The following is a 12,030-nucleotide window of genomic DNA, read 5'->3' on the forward strand; positions in this document are numbered from 1 at the left end:
TTCTATTTCTAGCAATGGAATGTTAGGTAACCTGAAAGCCTTCCCACCACAATGCTGACTAAAATATAATAAACATTCTTTTACAAGCACCATAGTGTCTTCAAGAAAATAAAAGAAATCCAACAACAAAGGGGAGGCCAAAAACAAAGAGAAAACTGAAAATCAGGGTGTTAAGTGTGTGAGCTGATCCAGCAACCGTCTGGGCAGGTAATAGTGATGGAATGGGCAACAGTTGGTCTTACGAAATATCTGGCTGTGTTTTAATATCCAGATAAGGACAGAAAACAAGGTCTTGCAGGCAGAAAGTTAGTTAAAACCAAGACCTTGCAGGAAGCCAGGACTCTTAAGGGGGTATATCCTTTGGGAAATGGTAGTCCAGATTAAAAAAAAAAAAATCTAATTGCCAGCACTGGGAAACAACAAGAAAATTTGTCTTAGCCTGGGTTCTGGATGGGGGGGAGGGGAGAGTCTCCCTTGAGAATTTGAAACCCAAGTCCTGTGCCTCACGTGGGTTTCATATTCATTTATTCTCAACCCATAGGAGAAATTAATATAAAAACCAGTCTCAGGATGGGGGCACAGGATGCTTCATTGAAGCAAACAGTGTTCCTTTGACATGGCATTCCCTCAACTCAGGCCACACAGAGGGGTCCTTTGGAACATGACTTCCCCATCCAAAATAATAAAACGCATGAGGTAACAATCTACTGTGAACGAGTTAACAGACACGACAGCAATATTAGATCAACAAGACCTCAGCTAACAGAAGAGTGTACACACGCACACACACACGCACACACACACGCACATGAACTGATTAAACAAAAGAATTCAAAAATATGGGAAAAGAATAGACAGATTTGAAAAAGAACTGAACTAAACACAACCTCTAAAATGAAACATTTTATTTTTAAAGATTTTTATTTATTTATCTGCCAGAGAGAGAGAGCGTGTGTGGACAAGCAGGGAGAGTGGCAGGAAGAGGAAAAGCAGGTTCTCTGTGGAGCAGGGAGCCCAATGTGGGACTCAATCCCAGGATCCTGGGATCACGACCTGGGCCAAAAGCAGACGCTCAACTGACTGAGCCACCCAGGCATCCCTAAAATGAAACATTTTAGACTCATTTTAAAAAGCAATGAAGGAACTTCTGCTTCCGTAATGGCAGAATTGAGGCATACTGAGGACCACGGAGGACAATAGAAAAGCCAAAGAAAATATTACAAACCAGCTGTCTGAAGGCATCAAAGAGCTAACAAGACAGAAAAAGTATGGGGCCAAGATGCAGAGGAATCAGGTAACCAACAGAGATGAACAAGGCATTTGGGGTCATACATTCCTAGGAGAACTGAATCATCCCCTCAAGGTTTGGAGGACAGAACCTGGAGTCTAAGACCTGCCAAGAAGCACTCTTTGGTCCTGGAACCCGGGAGGGCTGTATCTTAGGAGAAAAGGTGAACTCGTACTAAACCGACCCTTCTAGGGACTGAGTGCAGCTTTACATCATCTCAGTATTGGAAACTGGATTAAGGTTTGGCTTGCTCAGACTTGGATTGCTCATGCTTCTGAATGTCTGCAAGAAGCCGATGTAAATCCTTTCTGGAGGAATTACTATCATCCTAGGTCTCAAGTTATTTCTATAAATTTTTATACTAAATGTCTGCCACTCAATGAAAAATATGCAGGCAGATAAGGAGACAAGACAATATTCAAGGAGTGGGGGAGGCAATAAAACAGACACACCGGTTACCCAGATAATGTGTTTTCAGAAACAGATTTTCAAATAACCATTTCACAGGGCAAAAAACTAAACTATGCTACTCTTTATGTAAGACAAAGGGGAAAAAAGGAAATATACTTGTATCTGCTCATTTGTATGAAAGAAATATAGAAAGGATAAACCAGAAACCAAAGAGATTGCGTACCTACTGTGATGGGGCAGGAAAAAGGGCAGAAAGAGGGAAATGGGACTGGGTGGTGGGGGTGAGGGGGAGCAATACTTCTTTGTGTGTATCTTCTTGTATAATTCTGACTCTTGGAACCATTCTGATGTTTCACATACACCACTGAAGCCCCAGTTAATTAAACAACAAGGTACCGCTACTCACCTATCAGAATGGTGGAAACGCAAGGACACCGACAACGCCAAAGGCTGATGGGGGTGAAGGGCAACAGGAACGCTCGTTCGCTGCTGGTGGGGATGCACGATGGTACGGCCACTTCGGAAGACAGTGGGGCATTTCCTTACAAAACTGTTCTTCCCATGCCATCCAGCAGTTGTTCTCTTTGTAATTGACCCACATGAATTTAAAATTTATGTCCACCCAAAACCCTGCACGTGGATGTTTAGAGTAATTTTATTCGTAATTTCCAAAACTTGGAAGCAACCAAGATGTCCTTCAGTAGCTGAATAGATGACTAAATTGTGGCACATCGAGACCATGGACTACTATTCAGCACGAAAAAGAAATGAACTGAAGATGAATCGAGTGCCAAACAGAAATGAGTTACCAAGCCATGGAGGACATTCCTAAGTGAAACATTGCTTCCCTTGTATGGAAATTACTAGTGCGTATTAGTAAGTGAAAGAAGCCAATCTGAAAAGGTTACCTATTGTATGATTCCAACTATATGACATTTTGGAAATGGGCAAAACTATGGAGATAGTAAATGGATCAGTGGTTGCTAGGGGTTCGAGGGAGGGAAGGACACACAGGCAGAGCACAGGGGACTCTCAGGGCAATGTGATGGTTAATATGATGTGTCAACTTGACCAGATAGCTGGTAAAATATTATTTCTGCGTGTGTCTGTGAGGATGTCTTGGAAAGAAATTAGCATTTGAATTGGTAGACTGAGTAAAGAAGACTGCCCTCACCCATGCAGGTGGGCAACATCTAGTCTGCGGAGGGGGCCTCAATAGAACAAAAAGGTGGAGGAGGGGCAGATCTGCTCACTTTGCTTGAGCTGGGACACAGCTGCCCTTAGACACAGGTGCTGCTAGTTTTCAGGCTTTCAGAATTGGATCAGAATTTATACCATCAGCCCCCTCATCCCCCTGATTCTCAGGCCTTTGGACTCGGCCTCACACCATCTGCTCCCCTGGTTCTCAAGCCTTCAGATTCACTGAATCATACCGCCAGCTTTCCTGGTTCTCCAGCTTGCAGGCAGCAGATCGTGGGACTTCTCAACCTCCATAATCAAGTGAGCCAATTTCTATAACAAACCTCCTCTTTTATATATATGCTATTAGTTCTGCTTCTCTGGAGAACCCTGACTAATACAGGCAATGAAACTCTTCTGTGTGATGCCATAATGGTGGATATGAGTCATTATACGTTTGTCAAAACCTATAGAATGTGCAACACAGGCATGAAGTCTGATGTAAACTGTGGACTTTGTGCGATAAGGACGTATCAATGCAGGTTCATCAGTTTTAACAAAGGCACCAATCTGGAATAGGATGTTGAGTGGGGGTACGTGTGTGTTGGGGGCCGGGAGTGGATGGGAACTCTGCACTCACTGCTTAATTGTGCTGGAAACCTAAAACCGCTCCAAGAAGTAACTTCTATTAAAAGGAAAAAATTAAGAGGTACAAACTTCCAGTTCTAAGATAAGTAAGTCACAGGGATGAAAACTACAGCACAGGAAATATAGTCAGTATTATTATAATAGCGTGTATGGTGACAGATGGCAGCTGCACTTACGGTGAGCACGGTATAATGTACAGGATTGTCCAATCACTATGTTGTAAACCTGAAACTAATGTAACACTGGGTGTCAACATACTCCAATTAAAAAAAGGGGGAAAAACGAAGGGACTGCTAGATGATATTAGATACTACTAACTAGTAATGACCAAAATAATGTGATTTGGGTATTAATACAGATAGATCAGTGAGAAAGAATATAAAGCTAAAAATATAGCCATATATAAAAATATACAATAAAGATAGCGTTTTTAATTTGTGGTGAGGAGCTGAGCTGCTTAGGGCCCCTGGGTGTGAACCCAGACAGCAATGCTGTACCCTCCCGAAGCCGTTATTCACAAAGCCCACGGCCAGTGTTGCAGCTCCAGGTATATGGGTCGTTTCCATGTACAGTATTGTATATTCCATGCAGATTATTTCATGTATAGGCTAGAAGAACTGCCTAGTTGCTAAAAATGAGTCATTGGATTCCAGTACCACTATATAAAAAATTAAATACGAGATAGTAAAAATTAGAAAATATATGTGTTTATTAGATCTTGAAGTGGGAAAAACCTCTTCTTATAGGTAAAAACACAAGGATAAAAATTTCAAAAGAAAAAAATAAACAGAATTAAAGGGTAAACTTAAAAAAGACATTCATTATATATGATAGACAAAGGTTACTATTATTATATACTGAGCCTTTAGAAATATTAAGAAAATGAAAAAACAATATAAAAATTGACAGAGTACATCAGTGAACAATCCAGAAAATAAATACACAGAGCCAGTAAAAATATGACAAAATTCCATCCTGCTAACTAGGATTCAATAAAATCACTATTTGCCTAAATGTTTGGAGACAGTTTTTGGTTTTTTGCTTTTGAAAGGCTGAAATAAATTTCTGCAATCTTCCAGGAATGAAATTTGACAGGATGTTTAAAGAGCCATAAAAATCAGAGATGTACACGAAAAGGTTATTTAGCTCATGTGTCCAACAACACAGACATGATTAAACAAATCAGGCTGTATTCATAACCTGATATAATACTAAGCCGCTACTAACATATTTGTTGAAAACAAGTAGATAATATAAGAAGATCTCAAAATAGGATGCCCACACTTTTCGGAAATGAAAAAAGGAAAGTTCTAGTAGATGGATTTGTACCAAAATGATAAGAGTTGCTTATCTTAAGGAGGATTTTTATTTTTTTCTTTGTTCTTTTCTGTTTTAAAATTATTTTGTAATGTACATTAACCAATTTTGTAATTAGGAAAAAATGTCATTTTCTGTTTAAATAAAAAATACCCAGCTACAAAAAAACAAACCAAAACCCAACAATTAAAATCCACTAGGATGTGGGAAAGAACTCAAAATGGAATGTAAATAATAACAAACAAACCTAACTGTATTACAGTGAATTAGGTAACCACACTAAAAGGTGAGGAAGAAAAGAACGGACCTAAGTAACTTTGTAAAAACCTATTTTGGCCGAATAATGTAAGGACAAAAAGGACAAAAAGAAATGTATATGAATACTGTGTTCTAGTTAGTACGTTTGTCTCTCACAGGGCTATGGGTTAGCAATTCTGAAACTGCTTTCTGTGTATACCGGGATTGAACAAATAAGCATATATATCCTAGGTGATGGGAGCCAGATCTTCCACTGTTGCAGGAAACACTTCAAATAAAGAGAAAAGACAGAATAATTGCTGCGGTGTTGAATGGAATTGGGGGTATCATGAATACGAACTCATGGTGTGTGTGTGTGTGTGTGTGTGTGTGTGTGTGTGTGATACACGTACACACAGACAGATGCAGAAATAGACGTAAATGATTTTTAGCTCTGTCTGCTGAAAGGGCTTAGGAGCAAGAGGACTGCAATAGTAATACGCCCAGCTAGCACTCGGATTTGGGTTTCTAAGCCCATTCTTCAACAAAGGGAACCAGGGTTCTTTGGAGAAGTGGTGAATTCCAGGGCTCTGAGTGGGGGTGAGATACGACGGGGTTTCGTTTTGAAGAGACCAATCTGGATTAGGGGAGTCGGAGCAGGTCAGTAGGACCAGGGAGGACAGTCCAAGTTAGAGACAAAGGTAAGCAGATGTGAGGTAGACTATACGGTGGAGGAGGATGAGAGGGAGAAAAGGGGTTTGAAAGATGTTCAGGAAGTCAGTGAGACAAGAGCTGGTGACGGGTTGGGCATGGGCGGTAAAGGAAAAGGAAATAATCATTACCCCCGCGCTGAATGTCCAAACGGGTGAGCACGTCGTTAATCGGCGCACAGAGCAGGCTTACACAAAATCTCCATCAGCCCTGTCTCGGATAGGCTGAGTCTGGGATGCCTCTGGGACATCCACGTGAGGGCGTAAGGAAATAATTAAATACACGTAATTGGAACAAGGGAAGGAGCTCAGGGGGTCTTTGCCATACAGGTGGTAACTGAATTTTCTGTGTTCGCCATTGTACACGCACCAAATATAAGGGTCCACTTACTCCCACCAGTCATACCCACTAGTTCTGGCAGCCCATATGGTGAGAAACAAGATAACAGCAGGGATGGCCCTTAAAACAGTGAGTTTCTCCTCCACTGGAGTCTCCTGAAAACCACACTGACTCAAAGACAACTTTATCTCACCACCTCCCACGAGCAATCTGCTAGCAAGTGCTCTCAATTGCACCTCTCCAGTCCATCCCTTACTCCTCACCCTGCTACTGTGTCTTAGTGCAGGCCCTCCATACCCACCTCCACTCCGCCACAGCGATCTTCCTAAATACTATGTCTCCTTCCTTCCCTACCTCTTGAAATAATGAGGAGATAGTTATAATAACAGCTCATATTTATAGACTGCTTTAGGGACTGTGTTTAGATCTTTTCATGGGTTATCTCATTAATGTTCACAAATTTCTAAGACAGGCATTATCTTTTTTTTTTTTTTTTTTACAAATAAAGAAATGGAGGCTTAGAAGAGGTTAAGTAACTTGATCAAGATTATATAGGTAGTAAGTGGTAGAGTCTAAATGTGAACCTAGTTTATTTGATCCCAGAGCTCATGCACTCAGCCACCATGCTCTGCACGCATTGTAAACAAGAAGGGAAGAATCACTATGACAGGGAAGAAAGAAATCACTTACTAAGAGATGTTGGGCAAACCCCTCTTTCAAGGCCTCCGTTTCCTGACTCGTATTGAAAAGGCTGTGCTAGAGGCTTTCTAAACACGCTCAAGCTCTAACATGCTCTATTTCTGAGAGATAGGATGAAGGAGAAAAAGAGTTTCCCATCTCTGAGTTCCTGCTGGGATGCCCACCCCTTGAGGTCTACACTGCGTGAGCACTGGTCAGTTGAAGCAGCTGTGACCCTTCTTTATGTGGCCAAACAGAAAGTGGCTCGGGGTGCCCTCTGCCCAATTATGTTGGGGTTTCCCAGCAAGACTATATTACAGAAGCTCCAGTCAATGGATAGTCTTGATTCCTAAAAAATCTCCCTATTTTCCTTTGTACTCTGGCCTCTTAGGCAGGTGAATGAGGGCAAAGGCTGCCCATGAAACTGGAAGCTCCCTTTCCTTACATCTGAATCAGGCTAATTGGCCTCCCTCCTATTTACTCTTCCCCAAAGTTTGAATCTGGCTCTTCCCAAAGGTCCCTTATTTAGGACACCGGTGCCTGCCTTCAAATGAATGAGGAGTTCCCCTGCTGCAGAACTGTTCCAGAATAGTGACTTTCAAATTTTTGACAAATCTGACATTGTGGCCCAGTATACTCACATTCATGTATGTACACACACACACACACATACACACACATATGTACACACACACACACACGTATGTACACACACACACCTCTGTGCATAGACATACAACTACAATAAAATTTATTACCTTTATTATGTGCAATATACTTTGATATTTTTTAAAAAAAAGATCACTTATTCGACAGAGAGCACAAGCAGGGGGCAGTGGCAGGCAGAGGGAGAGGGAGAAGCAGGCTCCCTGCAGAACAGGGAGCCTGACTTGGGGCTCCATCCCAGGACCCAAGACTTTAACTGGCTCAGCTTCCCAGGCACCCCTACCTTGATAATTTCTAACATAGTCTATTTCATGAAAATTTTCCTGGTCCAATCCACTAAATTCATTTTATGAGCCATACATGGCTTGAAAATCATTATAAGACCATGTCCTAGACCACCTATTTAAACCAAAAGTGAGGAGAGGAAGTCTAACTAGTATCAGTGTAATTAAAGGACAAAAGGTTTGGTTATTAAAAACTGAAACTTAATGTGGGTCACCTTGGTGGCTCAGTTGGGTAAGCGTCTGCTTTCAGCTCAGGTCATGATCCCAAGGTCCTGGGATCGAGTTCCACGTCAGGCTCCCTGTTGAGCGGGGGAGCCTGCTTCTCCCTCTGCTTCTGCTTGCAGCTCCCCCTGCTGTGCTTTCTCTCTCTCTCTCTCTGACAAATAAATAAAATCTTAAATAAATAAATAAACAAATAAATAAATAAATAAATAAATACTGAAACTTAATGGTTTTTTCGGCATGTAAGGTGACTGTATCTGAACATTATCAGGTCCACAGTCAATCTGATTGGTCCTGTGGCATAAATGTCGCAAGGCGTTTTGGGGCACCTGGGTGGCCCAGTCAGTTAAGTGTCCTGCTCTTGATTTCAACTTAGGTCATGATCTCAGGGGTTGTGAGATATAGCCCAAAGTCGGGGTCCATGCCGAACGTGGAGCCTGCTTAAGATTCTCTCCCTCTCTGCCCCCCACCTAAGCACTCTCTCCTCTCAAAAAAAAAAAAAAATAGTCCCAAGGTGTTTTATAATAAGAGGAAGCACAATTACCCTCAGTACTTGTAAGGAGTCTGAAATAACTGTGCTCCCCCTTCTCTCTGTTCTGTAGAGCACTGGATTAGGGGGAAAACAGTGTCCATGTGAAACTTTCAGGGATTAAGTATAATTCTTGTGGTACACAGTAAGCCCCAAACCCATCAAACTTTTAATGGGTGCTTTCTAAGAGGAGTCAGGTCAAGAAGTATTTACCTGTGTAACCAATTTTCTGCTTACTGTTGTAAGAAGGCTGCTGATGGTACGGTCCTTAGCCCTAATTATAGTTAAGTAGGCCTGGTACACGGTGTGGGCTCAAAAACTGTCTGTTGATTGAACGCATGCATGAGTGATTTAGTGAACTGAGTAGAAGCGAAGCGTTGCCATAAAATGGAACTCTGCTACAGAGAACACGAGCATACCCTATGAGTACTTCTCAGGTTTGTTTTTTTTAAAGATTGACTGATTGATTTTAGAGAGAGAGGGAGAGCAAGCACGGGGAAGGGCAGAGGGAAAGGGAGAGAGAAACTTTAGCAGACTCCTTACTGAGCTCAGAGCCCCACTCCGGGCTTGATCTCAAGACCCGGAGATCATGACCTGAATTGAAACCAAGAGTTGGACGCTTAGTGGACTGCGCCACCCAGGGGCCCCTCATGTCATGTTTAATAATCTATCTTCCGTGTCTGAATCTCAGGCACCTAGCTAGTACCATACAGCTATATGTTCAACAAATATTTATGATGTCTCTTACATGCCAGGCGCCCTGCTTGGTGCTCCACACAGAAGTAAGAGACACATTGCTCCTTGTGATACATTGTTTAATGGCCAAAGACGCTTTCCATCCCAGTATGCACTCACTTTTGAAATGTGCTTTTGCAACATCTTCAAACCAGAGGAGGAGTCTATGTCTCTGCCCCCCTGAATCTGGGCTGGCCTTGTGAACTGCTCTGGTCAACAGAATGAGGTACAAGTGATAGGAACGTTTTGGAGACTAGGCCTCAGGACAGCTTGTCACTTCTGGCTTCTCTCTCTCAGAGCACTGCCCTTAGAACGACATGCAAGGAAGATGATCTCACCAACTGGAGGATGCAAGGTCATGTAGATGAGATCTGAGACACCTCAGCCAACAGCCAGCACCGATGGCCACACGGGTCAAAGAAGCCATCTTGGACTTTCTGGTCCAGCCAACCTTCCACCAGCCACATGGGTGAGCCCAAGTGGCCCAGGAGAGGAACTGCTCAGACAACCCACAGAATTGTGAGAAATAAGAAGTCGTTGTTGTTTTAAGCCACTTAGTCTTGGGGGTAGTTTGTTATGTCACTAGAGATAAACAACACAGAAAACAGTAGCTAAAAAGAGAGGTGTTGACCTAACAAAAAACCCATAGCGTTGACTTAGGGACTGCTTAGTGAACAGAAGCTGGGAAGGCAGTGAAGAGACTATTACCAAATGCTGAGAGAGCAGACAGGAAATTGCTCTTGGAGTTTGGAGAATGGTGAACTGTATTATTCAGTGGCAGAGTAATTGGCAAAATGGGCAAAAATTACCTGCAATAACTAAGAAGACAGAAAACATATCCAATGAATTTGTAGACATGGATTAGGAGATTTCCAGGGGCAATTACTGAAGACAATTATCAACTGGCTTTTTTTAGCTGGATGTGATAATGTGTGGGAAGAAAGAAATAAAATTAGGAAAGAACTGCTCAGATTGAAAGCAGAATCTAGAGGAAATGAAAAGAGCCTAAAATGTGCCAGGTTAGAAAAGAAAGCTGTTTCACATATTCATTCTTTCCAGCCAAAGAAAGAATCTCTTAGTAAAATATGACTTGAGGATAAAGCTCAAATCAGGAGTATTACTGTGCAGCCCTTTATTAAGACCTCAAAAATATCTAAGATGGTACACTGTAAGTAAGGCACTGTAAGCTAAACAAAAGAACTTCTAAGAACTTTAAGGGCATTTTCCCACAGCAGCCTGAGCCACCCAAAGCAGAGAGATAGCAATTTTGTTATGCTGTGCTCACCACAACTATAGCTGCCATCTGTCATCATAGGCACGATCATAATACCATTGACTATATTTCCTATGCTATACCTTTCTTCCTCATGCCTTGTTCATTCCATAACTGGAAGCCCATACTTCCAAAACCCCTTCACCCATTCCGCCCATTGCCCCATTCCCTCCTCTCTGGCAACCGTCAGTTTGTTCTCCGTCTTTATGAGTCTATGTCTGCTTTTCTTGTTTGTTCATTTGCTGTTTTTTGAGTATTCCTCCCCCTCACCCCATTTTATAGCTAAGGAAATTAAGGTTCAGAGAGATAGAATGAATTGTCCAAGCCCTGAATTGGGTCACCATGAGACTTCATAGACTTTCTGGGGTCCACAAGGTCAAAATTATTTTTATAATAATACTAAGACATTATTTGCCTTTTTCACTATGTTGGCATTTGCACTTAGATTTCTGGAGGGTTCTCACAGTTCCTTAATTTATAAGAATGGCTCAATATGCTTAAATTGCTTTGGGAAAATAATATAATTTATGCAGAATACCAGTTTTCCTGCTGGGAGTCTGGAGTTGTGGGATATGCTAGGCAGAAGGTGCCTATGTAACTGGCCGAGTAAAAACCCTGGAGTCCTAAGTTTAGGTGTGTTTTCCTGGTAGGCAAAAGGCTAACTGGTTGTTACAGTTCCTTGCTGGAGGAATTAATCATGTCTTGTGTGATTCCACTGGGAGAAGACTCTTGGAAATTTGCACCTGGTTGCTTCCAGACTTTGCTCCATGTGCCTTCTCCCTTTGTTGATCTTGACTTGCATCCCTTTGTTGTAAAAGATCCTCGCTGCGAGTACAAATATATGCTGGGTCTTGTATTTCTCTTAGCAAATTACTAAACTTTGGGGGGCGGGAGTTTGGGGATCCCCAACATACTAAGCAAAATCCAAACAGGAAAAACTCCAAGAATCCATACCAAGACATATCACGTTAAACTACTGAAAACTAAAGATAAAGAAAAATCTTGAAAGCAGCCAGACAGCAGTGACATGCTACGTAGAAACATTACCGAGGAACTCCAGTCTGACTGACAGTGGCTTTTTCATCTGAAACCATGGAAGCCGGAAGTGGCACAGCCTCTTTCAAGTGTGGGAAGGGGAGACCTGACAAGTGTCCACTCTAGATCTGGTTTATCAACTCTTCAGGAATGGAATCAAGACATTCTCAAAGGAAGACTTAAAGAATTTGTTGCTAGTGGAGCTACCCTTAAATACTGGCCAAAGAACGTTCTTCAAACACAAAGGAAATGATAAAAGAAGGAATCTGGTGCACTGGGAAGGAAGATGAAACAACAAAAAGGGAGAACTATGGGTACCTTAGAGACTATCCTTTTCCTCGTGGTTTTTATAAATTTTATTTGATGATCGAAACAAAAATTATAATACCATCTGGTACCCAATCAATGACATTTAAAAATGGGGAAGGTCAAGGTATCTAAATGGAAGTGAGGTTTCCACATTTCACTCAAAGTGGTA

At 41.8% G+C, this 12,030-nt stretch overlaps 1 protein-coding gene across 10 annotated transcripts in view; it reads right to left on the reverse strand.

Annotated features, from left to right (window-relative positions):
• INVS (inversin) overlaps positions 1–12,030 on the reverse strand; it is a 153,473-nt gene that overhangs the window by 21,454 nt on the left and 119,989 nt on the right. The gene's annotated exons all lie outside the window — the stretch shown is intronic.

The sequence above is a fragment of the Ursus americanus genome, chromosome 18 (genome assembly GCF_024610735.1).
Source record: "Ursus americanus isolate L20-20 chromosome 18, mUrsAme1.1.p, whole genome shotgun sequence".
Lineage (NCBI taxonomy): Eukaryota > Metazoa > Chordata > Mammalia > Carnivora > Ursidae > Ursus > Ursus americanus.